Source organism: Equus przewalskii, chromosome 1 (assembly GCF_037783145.1).
Source record: "Equus przewalskii isolate Varuska chromosome 1, EquPr2, whole genome shotgun sequence".
NCBI lineage: Eukaryota > Metazoa > Chordata > Mammalia > Perissodactyla > Equidae > Equus > Equus przewalskii.
The window spans coordinates 58,720,707-58,735,483 of record NC_091831.1 but is presented as its reverse complement, the minus strand read 5'-3'; the positions used below and the strand labels follow the sequence as shown (position 1 = coordinate 58,735,483).

Below are 14,777 nucleotides of genomic sequence, written 5' to 3'. Positions count from 1 at the left end.
TCTCTCCTCAGGAAATACTTAAGAATGTATGCAAAAAAGTAGACTACAAGGGTATTTTGTTGATCGAAGTGTTGTTTATAATAACAAAACACTGGAAACAACCTCCAGCTAACAACAGGGGATCTGTTGAATAAATTATGGGATGTCTCTAAGGTGAAATATTAAACAGCCATTAAAAATATCATATTGACTGAATTGGAAAGACATCTAGGAAATAGGAATGGAAGGAGCAGGTTTCAAGACAAGTGCAGGCTATAATCCCACATTAATTCATGACAGTGTACCAGAAGAAAAGTACGAGAGCATCTGCAACAAGATGCTAATGTGAGTTACCACCAAGTGATGAGATTATAGATAATTTTTATTTTCTCCTACTTGCTTATCGGTATTTTCTTATTTTCCTCCTCTGAACACTGGGTAATACAGTTAAGGCCTATTTAAAACAAATAAGAAAATGGCTGGGAAGCAAGCAGGAGACCTTTAAGAGCTGCTGGAGAGTGTGGGGAGGATTGGCTCAAGAGTCCGAGAGTCAGGGCTGCTGGGAAGGGAAGGGGCTGGAATTCCACACAGACCCAAGAGAAGGGCGAAAGGCATGGAAGACAGAGGCTCACAGAACCTTCTGAGAGCTCAGTAACTGCTGGCCCCATATGGCACTGACAGTCCAGGATCAAGACGGGGAGGGAGCAGCCTGCCCTGCCTGCCCCAACTCTGCCCATACCCTGAGATGGGTGCGCTCTGCAGAAGCACAGGGACATAAGCAGTCCTTAGAACATGACAACTCCCCTAGCTGCCTCCAGCCGGGCACGAGCTACTCCACGTCAGTGGGGACTCTGCTCCAAACATCCACACTCCCCCACCACGCCCCGGCTCTCTCACAACCAGCAGCAGCAGCTCAGGAAGGGGACGGTGGAGCCAGGGCTCAGCACGAAGCCAGGGTGAGAGGTCAGTCTGAAGGCTGAGCTCACTGCATCCTCTCTCCCCCAGACCCTGAGTCAGTTCCCGGTCCCAAGGCGGCTCCCCAGGCCTCCCCGACAGTTGTGTCCTCAGGCTCCCCCTCCCCAGAGCCACCTAGACAGAATGACTAGACCCATCCACACCTCCCAGAACCTTCCCAAACCACCACCCATCCCTCTCCCTCTCCAGTCTGGAAAGGGCTCCCTCACTCCCTCCCGTCCAGCCTTGTCACCCTTGAAAACTCCCAGTAGCCATGTGACAGCTTTGTTAACATGCATACCTTGTGTTTATAATAGCCCCATCGTAACTTTCCACACCCAGTCCAATTTCTCTCTCTCTTGTTCTTTTGGTCAAAGGCGGAAGGAATGGGTCTCTGTTCCTAAACAGAAACGGGCTGCTCAGAGAAGGTGAGGGCTCCACAGTGGAGCTCCGACAGCAGAGCCAGAACCTTCTCTCCACTTCACCTGCTGTGGCAGGCCCCCAACCCAGCTCATCAAAGTTCCCAGACCTCTCGCAGCAGTCTGGGCCCAGGAGGCCTGGGTGGAACAGCCTCCTCAAGAACAGGGCTCGGGTGTCACGAAGGAGGCCTGACAAACAAGACATGGGAAGGCCTGAGGAGGCGACAGCTGGCTCCAGCCGCCAGGCTAAGGCCAGCCCTGCTCCCACTGGGCTGGGCTGGGCCTGACACCTCCACTCTCCTCCCCCTCACTTCCCCCACAGCTCCAGCTCCACCACCCTCATCTCTCACGGGCTCCACAGGCGAGGACAGGCCCCAGCCGGTCCCTGAGGGCAGCAGGGAGACAGGACAGATGTGCACAGCTGCAGGCTGCAGCAGGGGAGGACAGAACCCTTTGAAGGTTGACCTGCCTCCAAAATGTCTAGAGGAGGGCAAGACCCCAGCGTCCCCAGGCTTCTCACTCGGCAGCTCCCCTGAAACTTCTCTCAACTCCGCCCAGGGGGAGCCTCGCCAGCACAGGGACCTTCATCCTGCTGGCCACATGCTGTGGGGCCTGGGGCAACTTCCTTCCCCTCTCTGGATCTGAAAGCCCCTTCCAGCTTCAAATGGATCTGGCTCCTAAGATTAGCAACCTAGTCGTCACATCACTGCTATCCACCACCAGGGATGGTGGTCAGCAAGGGCGGGGGTGGTGGTGGGGTCCCTAGTGCTCAAGCCCCTGCTGGGGGAGAGTGGGGAGGGTGGATTGGGATCAGACTAGACCGGAAGATGGGGTGTCCACGAGCCTGGAGGGTTTGTAAATAGGTATACCCGTAGTGTCCTAACTTCTAACCGAAAGTTCGCATTCCCTTCAATCACGAGCAAAGGCTGCCCTGCTGAGTCGCAGACCCGGGACGTGGTCGCCATAGCGCTCCCCGCTGTTTCACATGTCAGGGCAGCTGTGCAGGTATCTGGAAACGTGGCTTCCTATCACCCCTCCTTTCAAAGCACAGCAATTATCAGACCCGGTCCCCTGCCCACAGACCGGGAGTGACACGACTGGCCCACTTCAAGCAACTCTGTGCCTGGTGGTGTTGGGCCCCTACGGTAGGATCCCAGGTTCTCACAACAGAGCTTAACTCGATGAGCATGGAGAAGTCTGATGATCCCAGGGAGCAGCCCATCCTCACCGCATGGAGCCAGCTATAAGGAAACTGCATTCCATCTGCAAAGTGGGGCTCTCAACACCCGGGACCATCCAAACAATCACAGTCGCCTGGGAGTCTGTCATGCCAGGCACGCCCCAGCTTAATGTCCACACCAAAGCTGAACAACAGCCGTGTCACTGAAGTGTCCTTAAAAAGTAAAATTGAACCTTAATTTACCTAATGGACGATCTTGCTAATGCAATAATAACTAAGGAGATGTATTACTACGTCACCAATTTGTTTTTTGGTATTTTGATAGCTTTCTCAATAAAATTTTCTTCCTCTGAAATCCCATATATTTTGTATATTTAAAAACATTCTGAGAAGAGGTCCAGGAGCTCCTCCCAGATTGCTAGAGGGCTCGTGGCCAATAAAAAGAGAGGAACCCCTGCTTTAAGGGAAGAGCATTCCCCAGGACACAGGCCCTCTCCCACCTTCTCCTTTGCTTTGCTTCTAACACGTCAGGGCACCCACTGAGTGCCAGCACCCAGCCTCCCTGTGAGGTCCAAGCCCCACGTGTCCATTTTGGGGTGGGGACAGCTGCCTTTGGCACACGGTAGCAGTGGGAGCTGCTCCTCCTCAGGCTGCCTTCCAGCCTCTCCATAGCTGACCCTGACAGCAGAGCACCCCACACACTCTCCCCTCCCTCTGGGATCTGGACGGCCCCCACTCAGGGTCCAGGGACCCCCATTCACTGTCCTCTCTGCCAGAACACCCCAGACACAGCCTCCTGGAGTGCCAGAGACGCACATTTCCCCTGGAGGGATCGAGGACTCCAGGCCCCGCTTCACAGAAGCTCTCAGTGACCACCCAAGAAGCCATGGAATCATGCGGGCTGCAGCTATAACGGCATTTGAGAAAGTTCCACACACAGACAGGCCATTCTCCTGCCTCTGGGGAAACTCACGGCAGTCAGTCCTCAGAGAAAAGGAACTGCCCTGTGGCGTCCTCGGCAGAGAGGTGACCTTGTTTCCCAGAGAAGAATCAGACTTCAGGAGCTGGAGTATTAGCTCCAACTCAACGAACCTCCTGATGCTACAGCAGAAACGCCCAGCCTGCCAGAGTGGTGAGCTTCTCGTCAGTGGCAGTATTCAAGCCAAGCGGAGGCTGCAGATGACCATTCTGGGTCCTGGAGTAGTGGAGGACAGGCAAGAGGTCCAAGAGCTGATTCCTAAGGCCCCAGCTTTGAACATCTCAGAGTCAAAGTCCCTTTCTTCTCATACGGTTCTTGGTAGAAGTGACTCGTCACCATTCTGGTCCCAGTTTCCCCATCTCTAATCCAAAGTGCTCAAGTCCCCCTTCTCTGTCCTTGCTGTGGGGCAGCAGCCACGAGCTCCAGGCTCGTCAAACCCTGTGAGCTTTTCCAAAGCAGAGTCTGGCTCTTGGGAGGAAGCGGAAAGCTGGACGTCTGCTACCAACCCCAGCCACCACCCGCCTCGTCCTTTCTCCTGCCCTCGCTGCCACCAGGATTCCAGACCCTCTTGCAAAATCCCAAGCCTCACCTCAGGGAAAAATGTGACCACAGGAACCTCCACAAATGGCTGTCACCACAGGCCCCCAAAAGCGGAGATTCAGAGCTGGCTACAGCCCTGGAGATCAGCCAGTCCAACCCTCTCTTTCAACACATGAAGGAACTGAGGCCCAGAGAGGGAAAATGATGCACCCCAGGTCATAAGGGAAGTGGCCACAAGGACAGATTGGAACCCAGGGCCACAATGACTCTGGCCTGAGGCAAAGGGGAAGCACAGGGGAATGTCGAGCTGAAGCTGCACCAGCATGTAATTATACTAGCCAGATGAGGGTCTGCCGGCCAAGACTGTGTGATTGGTGTGCCTGCCAGGGTGGGGCAGGGGGTGGGGTCCAAATACCCGCCTGACACAGCCAGAGATCCTGAGCGCAGAGATGGGGGCACCAGGAAGGCCAAATGGTTGAACTTAGACTGCAAAGCATTTGCCATATATTCTCTCATTTAGTCCCAACCAAAAACAGAGGTGTCAACTCTTACAATGTTAAAAAAAGTCCAATAAAAAAATGGCAAAAGAGGGGCTGGCCTGTGGCCAAGTGGCTAAGTTTGCGCACTCTGCTTTGGAGGCCCAGGGTTCTCCAGTTCGGATCCTGGGCGCGGACCTAAACACTGTTTGTCAGGCCATGCTGTAGTGGCATCTCACACAGAAGAATTAGAATGACCTATAACTAGGATATACAACCATGCACTGGGGCTTTGGGGAGGGAAAAGAAAAAGAAAGAAAAAAACGGCAAAAGCTTCGAAGGCACATATGGATGCCAAATAAGCATATAAAAAGATGTTCAGCATCATTTGTCACAGAGAAACGCACTAGAATGACAAATTTTAAAAGACTGACAACATCAAGTGAGGATGTGGAGGAACCAGAACTCTCAGATCTGGCTGCTGAAGTGTGAGGTCACCAGCCACTCTGGAAGACAGCTTTGCAGTTTCTTACAAACTTAAACATACATTTACAATAGGACCCAGAAATTCCACTCTCCCATAACCACCCAAGAAATGAAAACACACCCAGAGAAAGGCTTGTACAAACAGTAGTGTTCATTACAGTCAAAATTGAAGTCAACCCACATGGCCATCAACTGGCAGACAGAGGAATAAAACGTGCACACTCACACAGTGGAATACTACTCAACAATAAAAGGAACAAGCTACTGATGTACACAGCATGGACGAACCTCAAACACAGCACACTAGGAGAAAGAGGCCAGGCCCCAAGGACTTCAAACTGTACAGCTCCTTCCATATCACATCATAGAAAAGGCAAACTATAGGGGCAGAAAGCAGATGGATGGCTGTCGGGGCGGGAGAGCCAACCACACCGGGCCTCCAGGGCACCTTTTGGGGGAGGGAACTGCTCCATATACTGAATGTGGTGGTTACACGACTACATACATTCGCCAACACTGACTGAACCACACACTTAAAATGGGTGAATTTTATCATATGAAATTTCCCTCAATAAACCTGTTAAAAACAAGAGGTGCTCCCTGTCCTCTGTCCCAGTGTGCTCACTCCTCTAGTGACACCCTCCTACCCAGTGCCACAACTCGCCTGCTGTGCGACCTTGGCCAAGCTACCTCTCTGGGCCTGAGTTGCCAGGCCCTTGAAATGGGGCCAATAGCAGTATATCTCTCGTGGGGTTGTTGTGACGGTTAAATAATATAACGTATGTAAAGTCCTCAGAACAGTGAGTGTGACACAAGCCAGCTGTTAACACACACTGCAGGGGGGTGGGGTCACCAACCAGTTAGACTCCGGAGCTAGACAGTGCAAGCCGGTAACCACCTACTGCACGTGGCTACTGAGCTCTTGAAACGTGGCTGGCCCACGTCAGGATGTGCTGCAGGTGTAAAGTATACACTGGATTTCGAAGACTAAGTACAAAAGAAAGTAAAATATCTCATTAACAATGTATTATGTTAATTATAAGTCAAAATAACATTTTAATAGATTGGATCAAATAATATGTTATTAAAATTAAGCTCATCTATTTCTTTCTTTGTTTCTTTTTTGGTGAGGACGATCGGCCGTGAGCTAACATCTGTTGCCAATCTTCCTCTTTTTGCTTGAGGAAGATTGTCCGTGAGCTAAAACCTGTGCCAGTCTTCCTCCATTTTGTATGTGAGATGTCACCACAGCATGGCTTGATGAGCAGTATGTACGTCCACATCCAGGATCTGAACCCACGAACCCTGATCTGTTGAAGCAGAGCATGCGAATTTAACCACTACGCCACCAGGCCGGCCTCTCATCTATTTCTTTTTACTTTTAATGTGGCGATTTAAAATGACACATGTGGCTCACATTATATTTCTGTTGGACAGTGCTGCTGAGTCTCAAGCCCTCCGTGGTCCTCAAGGGCATCCCTGGGTCAGCTCGAGGTCCTCAGCGCTGAGCCCAACGCCTGCTCCAGGGGAGAACTCAATCACTGCTGTCCGAGGCAGCAGGACACCCCGGGAAGCCGGAGCGAGCACTGCCATTGAACACATAGAGAAGCAGGGACTCGTAGAAGCCGTAAGTGACGCTCCAACGTGCTCACACCGAGCTGGGGGACCCAGTGAGTCTGTGAAGCATGGACTCCGAGGCTGAAAACTGGCTGATTCCCATCTCCCCCACTTATTTGCTGTGTGGCCTTGGGCGCATGGCTTAACTTCTCTGAGTCTCAGTTTCCCCGACTATACACTGGGGACTGTAACTGCACCTCCCTAACCGGATCATGTGACAAGGGAACAAGTAAATGTGTGTAAAGTTACACCCACCTGGCCTGACACACAGCAAGGGCGCAAACTCAGCTGCCCCTCCTTTCACCCCCACCCCGGCCTCCCTGCCCTCCTCCACAGCCCTCCCTGCCCCCGCTGGCTGGTACCCGCTACCAGATGTGAGCCTCCGTGGCCAGGACAGGGGCCTGGCCCAGACACCGCCCATAAAAGGAGCGGTGGGAACAAGCGGGCGCAGGGGCCCCTGGCTCTCATCCCGGCAAACCAAAGGGCAGAGGGGCTGGCCGCAGCAGCTCTCCTGCTCTAGTGACACAATCACAGCCCGCCCCGTTTTGCTCTGTTCACTTAGCCACTTAGGGAGGTTTCTGTCTGCTCCCGGCCTTAATCAGGAACCAGGGGAGCCCAGCTCTGCCCCGGGGCCTTGGGCAAGTCCTCCACCCGCTCTCAAACCCTACCCACAGAGGGACGCATGTGCGCCCCAAGTCGGTCCAACTGCTCTCCCGGCCCCGGCCCCCGGCCTGACTGCACCCACCACAACAGCCTCCAGTGGCCTCCCTCCTTCCCTACTGTCCCCCACGACCCACCCTCCACGCAGCAGCCAGAAGGACCTTCTAAAACTCTCAGGCACATCTCTGGCCCTGCTCAGCTGCTGCCTCTTCCGTGAAGCAGGGTCATAAACCCTGTCTGCCTCCCTTAAGGGTTATTGTCAGCAGCAGAGAAACAACCTCCCCCGAGTCTGTAGGAATGGGATGGTTATCACAGGAACATGGATGACAATGGGACACTGGGCGGAGATCACGTCCTTTCCTTCCATCACACCATAACATCCAAACCCCTCACCCTGGGCACAGGCCCCACCTCTCTGACCTCACTCACACCCCCGCCCCCCGCCACGGCGCTCCCGCCACTTGCCATGTGCCCCCTCATCATGAAGGCTTCGTGCCCGCCACCCCCTGCCTGGAACACTCTTCGGCTTGGTCACGTGGCTGCCCCTTCCTGTTGTCTTGGCTCAAACGCCCCTCCCCAGAAAGGCCTCTCGGAGCCCCTGCAATGCTGTCTGCCCACACCACCCCGACAGTCCTCATACGTCTTACGAGCCCCTTTTGTTTCTGAATCGCTCACCAACAGGATCACGGATACCATCAGTCTCCTGGACTCCCTCAGAGCAGGATAGCGCCTGACTCGTCGGCATCGCGGCCCAGCACCAGAACTGCACCCAGGGCCCAGCAGATGAAGGCTCAGGAAATATTTACGAGATGAACAGACGACCCACCTCTAGGCATCTGCAGCTGTCAGGACTCACCGAGGAACAAATATCCGGCCTCAGGGAGCAGGTCTCAGCCCTCTGTAGGAGGGAGTGGGGGAAGCCTCCCCACTTCACTCCCCTCTCACCTGGACTACTCTCCTCCCCACCCTCTCACATTCTACCCACCCTTGGAGGTTAAAGCCCACCTCTTCCAGGAAGCCCTCCCTGACTACACACCCACCCCCCGCCTCTCAACTCCCACAGCCTGTTTCCCTCCTGCTGCATGCTGTTCCCGGCAGGGGCCCTTCTGTGTCCTTCCTGGCTCTGTACAGCTGTCTGGCTCAAAGGAGGAGCTAGACAGATAATGCTGATGGAACAAATCGGCACCATCCCTTTACCTCCCCACCCTGCCTGGGTCCTTGTTGATCGACTAAGGACTGCACACAACAATTAGGCACCAAAGACGGGAAGGATGTTTACTTGAACATTACAGTACTTATTCCTCAGATGGGGCCTGAGCGTGGATCTATTTTCTTCTTTTTTGCTTTTCCATCACTTATACACTTCCTACAATGAACATGATTATGTTAGAAACGTTAAAAAACAAAAGAAAAGTATAGTTATTTTAAATAGTTTCAAAGTGGACAAAGGTCACAGCTACTCACGGAGGGCATCCCCATCACCCCACTGCAAAGCCCCCTGTGCGCCTCCAGCTCCGTGCCTGTGCCCTCCACCCACTGTCGGCCCAGTTCCCAGTCATCATTCCTTTCATACAGCCTGGGGGGGGTGTGTCTTTGTGGTTTTTGCGTCTTTACTACCGACAACAGCTCTCAAGGGAGGTGAGACAGGGTTTACGACCCCCACTTTCCAGATGAGGAACCAGCTGAGCAGGGCCCGCGATGTGAATTTCCCCGGGCTACACAGCGTAGCAGAGGCAGAGTCTGGTTTCTGCTGTGTGACCGTCACCTCACGTCGCTACGGGTCACTCAGACCAGTCCCTTCACAACCTCTACCCCTGAGCCTCCTTCTCTTTAGAACTAGGATGAGATCAATTTAACAAATAAGGTAGAGCTGTCTGGGGTCTGGACGGCAGAAGGCCTTCATCTGCTAAGTTATATGTTTCTGAAATGTTTTTATTTTTTCTAAACCGAAAAAGAAAGTTAGAAGTTAGAAACAGGCAGTGGAGGAGCGTCTGGAAACACGGCCATGTGCTCAGCAGGTGGGCTGCCTGTGCGGTGGCCCGAGTTCCAGGCCTCTGCCTGCAGACCTCATGGAGCCTCTGAAGGTCTGAGTTCCAGCAGGGAGGTGTCATCATGGTGACCACTGAGATGACACCTTGAGGTGGGCTTGGAGCCGGGAGCAGACAAAGGCGGCCAGCTGAGGAGCTGTGGCAGACAGGGGCCAGCACGGGGTTGGGGGGGGCGGGCAGCAGAGTCGGGGCATCACACTGCAGATGGATGCCCTGAGCTGGGGGAAGCTGCAGCAGGAGAGGCCCCTGCCCTTGGTCGGGGGCACACAGCCTCCTCTCAGCTCCACCGACAGTGGGGGCAGAGAAGGGGCCCTGACCTGCTCTGTAGCCAGCAAAGACCTGGGCACTTGTCACCAGATGCTCCAGCATGAACCCAGAGGCTCCTGGAATTTGGGACCCTCAGGAAGGAAGAGGGCCCCTTCCAGCACCCCTAATTGCCTCCTTCCAGGCAGGGGGCCCCCCTTCGGGAGCTCCCCATAGTGGGGCAGCCAGCTCTGCCTGACAGGAAGCTCTGTACATATGGATCTTGGATTGGGGAGGGGAGAAAAGGCTATAACGGGCATTTTGAGGACCAGCAGGAAAATGTGAGTATGAATTGTGTGTTAGATAAATAAAGTTAACCTCCATCAGTGTGACAATGATATTGGGAATACAAGAATGTCCCTGCTCTTAGGAGACACAGGCTAAAGCATCTTGATGTCTGCGACTTTCTCACAGTTTAGAGAGACAGAAAGAGAGAGTAGAAATGGAGCAAATGTCAGCACCTGGTGAGGAGGGACATGCCTTCACTCTACTCTTCTTCCAGCTTTCTGTAGGCCTGAGATTTTCAAAATAAAAAATTGGAATTACAGGGGCTGGCCCTGTGGCCGAGTGATTAAGTTTGCACGTTCCGCTGCAGGCGGCCCAGTGTTTCATCTGTTCGAATCCTAGGCGCGGACATGGCACTGCTCATTGAACCACGCTGAGGCCACAGCTAGAAGAACCCACAACTAAGAATATACAACTATGTACAGGGGGCTTTGGGGAGAAAAAGGAAAAAAATAAAATCTTTAAAAAAAAAATTGGAATTACAAAGGTTTTTTGTGGTGAGGAAGATTGGCCCTAAGCTAACATCCGTTGCCAATCTTCTTCTTTTTGCTTGAGGAAGATTGTTGCTGAGCTAACATCTGAGCTAGTCTTCCTCTGTTTTGTATGTGGGATGCCGCCACAGCCATGGCTTGAAGAGCAGTGCATAGGTCCACACCCGGGATCCAAACAGGTGAACCCTGGGCCACCAACGTGGAGTGTGCAAACTTAACCACTATGCCACAGGGCCGGACCAAACAAACATTTTTAAAATAAAAATTTTTAAGAAAATGCTCAGCTATCTATGAGAAGCTAGTTTTCCACAGCTCTCCCCTCATGCTCCCCTTCGAAGACCCAGAGAACCGCCCCCACCCCCCCACCCCGCCATCTGGAGAAAGAAAGCTCGTAGTCCACAGGCCCAAAGGGCTCACGGGCAAGGTGCTGGATCCTCGCAGCTCTGTTACTTTCCACCATCAGTGCCTGCCCGTACTTAAAGATCAAGGGATTTCAAACAACTCCAGGTCTCTGTCTTGTCTTGAAGAACTGAAGACGTGCCACGACAGGGCGCCACGGCAGGGAGGCGAGCGGCGGACTCGAGGCCTGGCGCAGGAGGGCGCTGCTGGTCTAACCCTTGTCCTGGGCAGAATTGCAGTCGCGCATCCTGTCAACTTGTGTCACGGCACCTACGGCTCCTCTTCATTTTCCCCAAGCTCTGAGTCCCTAGCCTCCTGGCCACTCTCCTTGAGTGAGCCTGTCTCTCCCTCAGGCCCAGCAGCCCAGACACAGGCCACACGTCCTCAGCGTGCTCTGAGCCTGAGTAGAGGGTGACCCCCTCCTTATCCTGATGGCTGCCACTGAGCTGACTCCTAAGCTCTCGAAAGCCTTTCTGTTCCCCGCTCCTGGCCTGGGGCATGTGGCCTTTTAGTCCCAAGGCAGGACTGACCTTCCCCCCAGGAAATCTCCCTGAGTGAGACTCTGCCATCCCTGAAGCATTGGTCCAGCTTCTCGGCCTGAGAACATCCTCAGATTTGATCAAAACGTCCACAAGGCCTTCATCCCCCTCCCTCCCTGCTGCCTCATTAAACAAACCAGATGAGGGACAGAGACAGCTGGCTGAGCACACAGCCGCCCAGAGCCAAGACTACACTCCCCATCTCGGGTGCAACTACCTGGGGCCATGTGACTAATTCCAGATAATGGAAAATAAGGGGCAGTATCATAAGGAAAATTCTGGAATCCATCCTTACAAGTCCTCTTTCCTCCCTTCCTCCATCCTGCCCCGTGGAACACAGATGTGATGACTGAAGTTTCGCAGCCATCTTGAACCATGAGCACATGAAGCCACACCCTAGGAGTGGTGGAGATCAAGTTCCCCAAGAAATCCGCAGAGTGGAACCCCCACACCAGGCCTGGACCGCAAAGCTCTGGACTTGGACAGGACAGAGAAACAAACTTCCATTTAGTGTAAACCACTGTGATTTGGCTTTTCCTATTACTCACAACCAAATCTAATCCTGACTAATACACTCGTTATTTTTAGGTTTGACCCTCAGTGACCCCACACCACCCGCCAACAGGACAGAACTTACTTCTTTCCCCCCTTGCGGGAGAATGTCGAGTTTCCCCGCTGGTGAAAGTCAGGCTGCACTGTGGGCTGGCGGTCCCACATTCGCACAGAGCCACGACAGGACCCAGTGAGCCCAGCCCATGCCGGGGCCACGGGGGTTCAGATCGCCCTTGGCCACTGTGAGGACATGAACACAAGAGAATCCTCAAACCATCGGCTCCTAGACAGAGTGGCCCAGCAGCTTTCCCAGAGTCAGCTACGGAAATTTAGGAAGTTCCCAGCAGCTAAGTGTCTGTTCCACACCACAAGGAGAGGCTCGGCCTCCCTTGCTCCAAAAGGGCAGAGAGAGACCACAAGAGTCTCCCTACCTGCAGTCTCTCCAGGTCCCTCTCAGGGCCTTTCTGAGCAAGGGAACTCCCTGGAAAACAGACAGCGTCATCTGGATGGGAGGGACCCTGCCTGCTGCTTCTCTCAGGGAGGAGCAGGAGGGGAATGTAAAAGTCCCTGGGGAGGGTGCCAGTCAACTCCGGGAAGCGCGTTCATTCTATTCCCGAAAGAGCCTGATGCTCCTGTCCATCTCCAGGTTCCACGCAGCCGGGGACTAGGCAGAGGGGAGGGCGGGACACTGCGGGGAGGACCCTGCGGAGAACAGAGTGAAGAGCACCTGGACATGCTCACATGCTCAGTGACGTTGCTCCAAGGACTTGGGCATTTGGGCATTTTAAGGTGAGCAGAAACCTAGACTCAGTCTCCTGAGACCCCACCCGGGGCCCTGACTCTGCTGACACCATCCTGGCTGCTTGCAGGGACTGCACCCTAGAGGGCCAATAGGAACCTACTTATGCTTAAACCCCGCTTCTGACCCCCAGCAACATCACAGGGACCTGAAGCATCATTTCGAGGAGCTGGGAAGGATCATGACCCAGTTCTGGGATCGGACCCCATCCCTCCCACGTCTGCAGCCTCCAGTCTAGACTCCCTTGCCTGGCATTTAAGACCCCTGTTCCAATCCTCACCACCCGCTATGTACCCTCCACACGCCCAACATTCCAGGCTAATCCACGTCCCAGCTGCCCAACAGTGCGGGGCAGGAAAAGCCCCGGTGACGTTCCCTTCCAGCGCGGGCTTTCTGAGGGGCTTGAGTCCAGCACAGCCCTCTCCAGCCACACTTGATTTCCATCTGGAAAGTGAGGAGGCTGGACAAGACGTGCAGCTTTCAAACACTTTAGCAGCTGAACCCTTTGTGAAAAATGGATCTTTCATGAAAGTCCAACGTGTAAAACAGCCAGAGGCAGAGCTACTGTGCTGGCTGCTGGCTCAGGAGGGGCTGCAGAGCCTCCAGCCCCCAGACTCACCCTGGGGCACCTCCTAGGCAAGAGCCACTCCATCATTGTCAGCCAGAGACGCTCATGGCCCTTTACTTCTTGGACCTCCCAGGACACATTTGGCCCTTCCTGCCTCCACGCCCCCCTCCCTGGTCCCACCACCAGGAACCCTATCCCCTCCCTCCCTCCTTTACCCCATCCACCAATGTCCAGTGGAAATGTTCCCTCTACCTCCAAGCCTTCCAGCATGCAGCCTGTGCCCCACATGACCCTGGCCTTGAGCCCACTGGCCTGGTGTCTGGTAAGTACACGCCTCATCTCCCCACTCTGGATCCCATGCTCCTCTGGGGCCCCCACAGGGTTGAACCCACAATATTTGTAGGTTCCAAATGTCATTTTGCTAAATCAAGTTCACATTCACTACCTCATTTCAGCTTCAGAACAACCCTATGAGAAAGGCAGAAGCAGGGGCTAGTGAGCCATTTAGCAGATGGAAAAACGGAGGCTCAGAGAGTTTACTACATGACACTACGACAGAGCCAGGCCTCCGGTTCTGCAGCCTGGGCTCTTTCTACGGCGTCATCCACCCATCACTATCCCACGTCTCCTGAAGCCACCCTCACTGTCCCAACAGACACTGGGAAGCTTAAACCAGCAACCTCCAGAAGGCAGAGAAGAAGCTGGACCCAGGGAAGAGTACCCTTTCCAGGGCCACAGCCTCTCACACACCCCTGGCAGCCAGATGCCCAGGGCGGGTAACAATAGAGCTAAAAATAGGGCAGGAGGCTGAGCAGCCAGCTGCAGGAAACATCTGCCTCGGCTGCAGAACAAACACGGAGGAAGTCAGCACGGTGCAGGGTCCCTGCTGCGGGGCCAGGGGAGAGCTGGGGGTGGGGGATAAAACCTACAGGTCCGTACCCAGTGTAGGGGCTCAGACCAGCCCCCGACCGGCCCTGGGCAACACACACACACACACACAGACACGGTAGAGAGCATCAGTCCCCTTCAGGCACCAACATGGATCTTAGAGTTAGACTCAGAGGCACCTTTGAGACCCTAGTCCTATTCCTCTCACTTTACAGAAGAGGAAACTGAGGTCCAGAGTAGGCCAGAGACCTGCCCATGGTCACAGAGCCAGTGGACGGCAGGGCTGGGGACACGGGTCTCCTACCCCTCTGCCCTGCACCTCCCTACTCATCCGCTTCACTGAGCATGTCCTTCCAGGGCCACGGAAGACCTTGACGGGGAAGAGCCCTCCTGACCCAGAGGACGAAGCACACCAAGCAGAGGAGACAGAGTTCAGCACAGGAGACTTCAGTTAGACTCAGGAGGAACCACACGGCAATACACAACTTCCCACAAGCGGGCTCAGCCTTCCTCTCCAGCCTATCGCTCCCCAGCTCCCACCTTTGCTCCACACTCCAGCCAAAGGGAATTTCTTACAGTCCCTGGAACAGACATCTCGACAGGCCTCTGCAAATA

General features: G+C 54.1%; 1 protein-coding gene across 14 annotated transcripts in view; it reads right to left on the bottom strand.

Moving 5' to 3' along the window:
* Window positions 1–14,777, bottom strand: part of PALD1 (phosphatase domain containing paladin 1) — a 95,904-nt gene that overhangs the window by 40,716 nt on the left and 40,411 nt on the right. Inside the window, exon 2 of one of the 14 annotated variants that reach the window (XM_070612071.1) lies at window positions 11,993–12,147. The exons of 12 other annotated variants lie outside the window; for them this stretch is intronic. The gene's annotated coding sequence lies outside the window, so the exon portion shown is untranslated. Of the gene's footprint in view, window positions 1–1,234; window positions 1,520–11,992; window positions 12,148–14,777 lie in introns of those variants that run through there. One more of the 14 variants, XM_070612056.1, reaches the window with a different exon arrangement.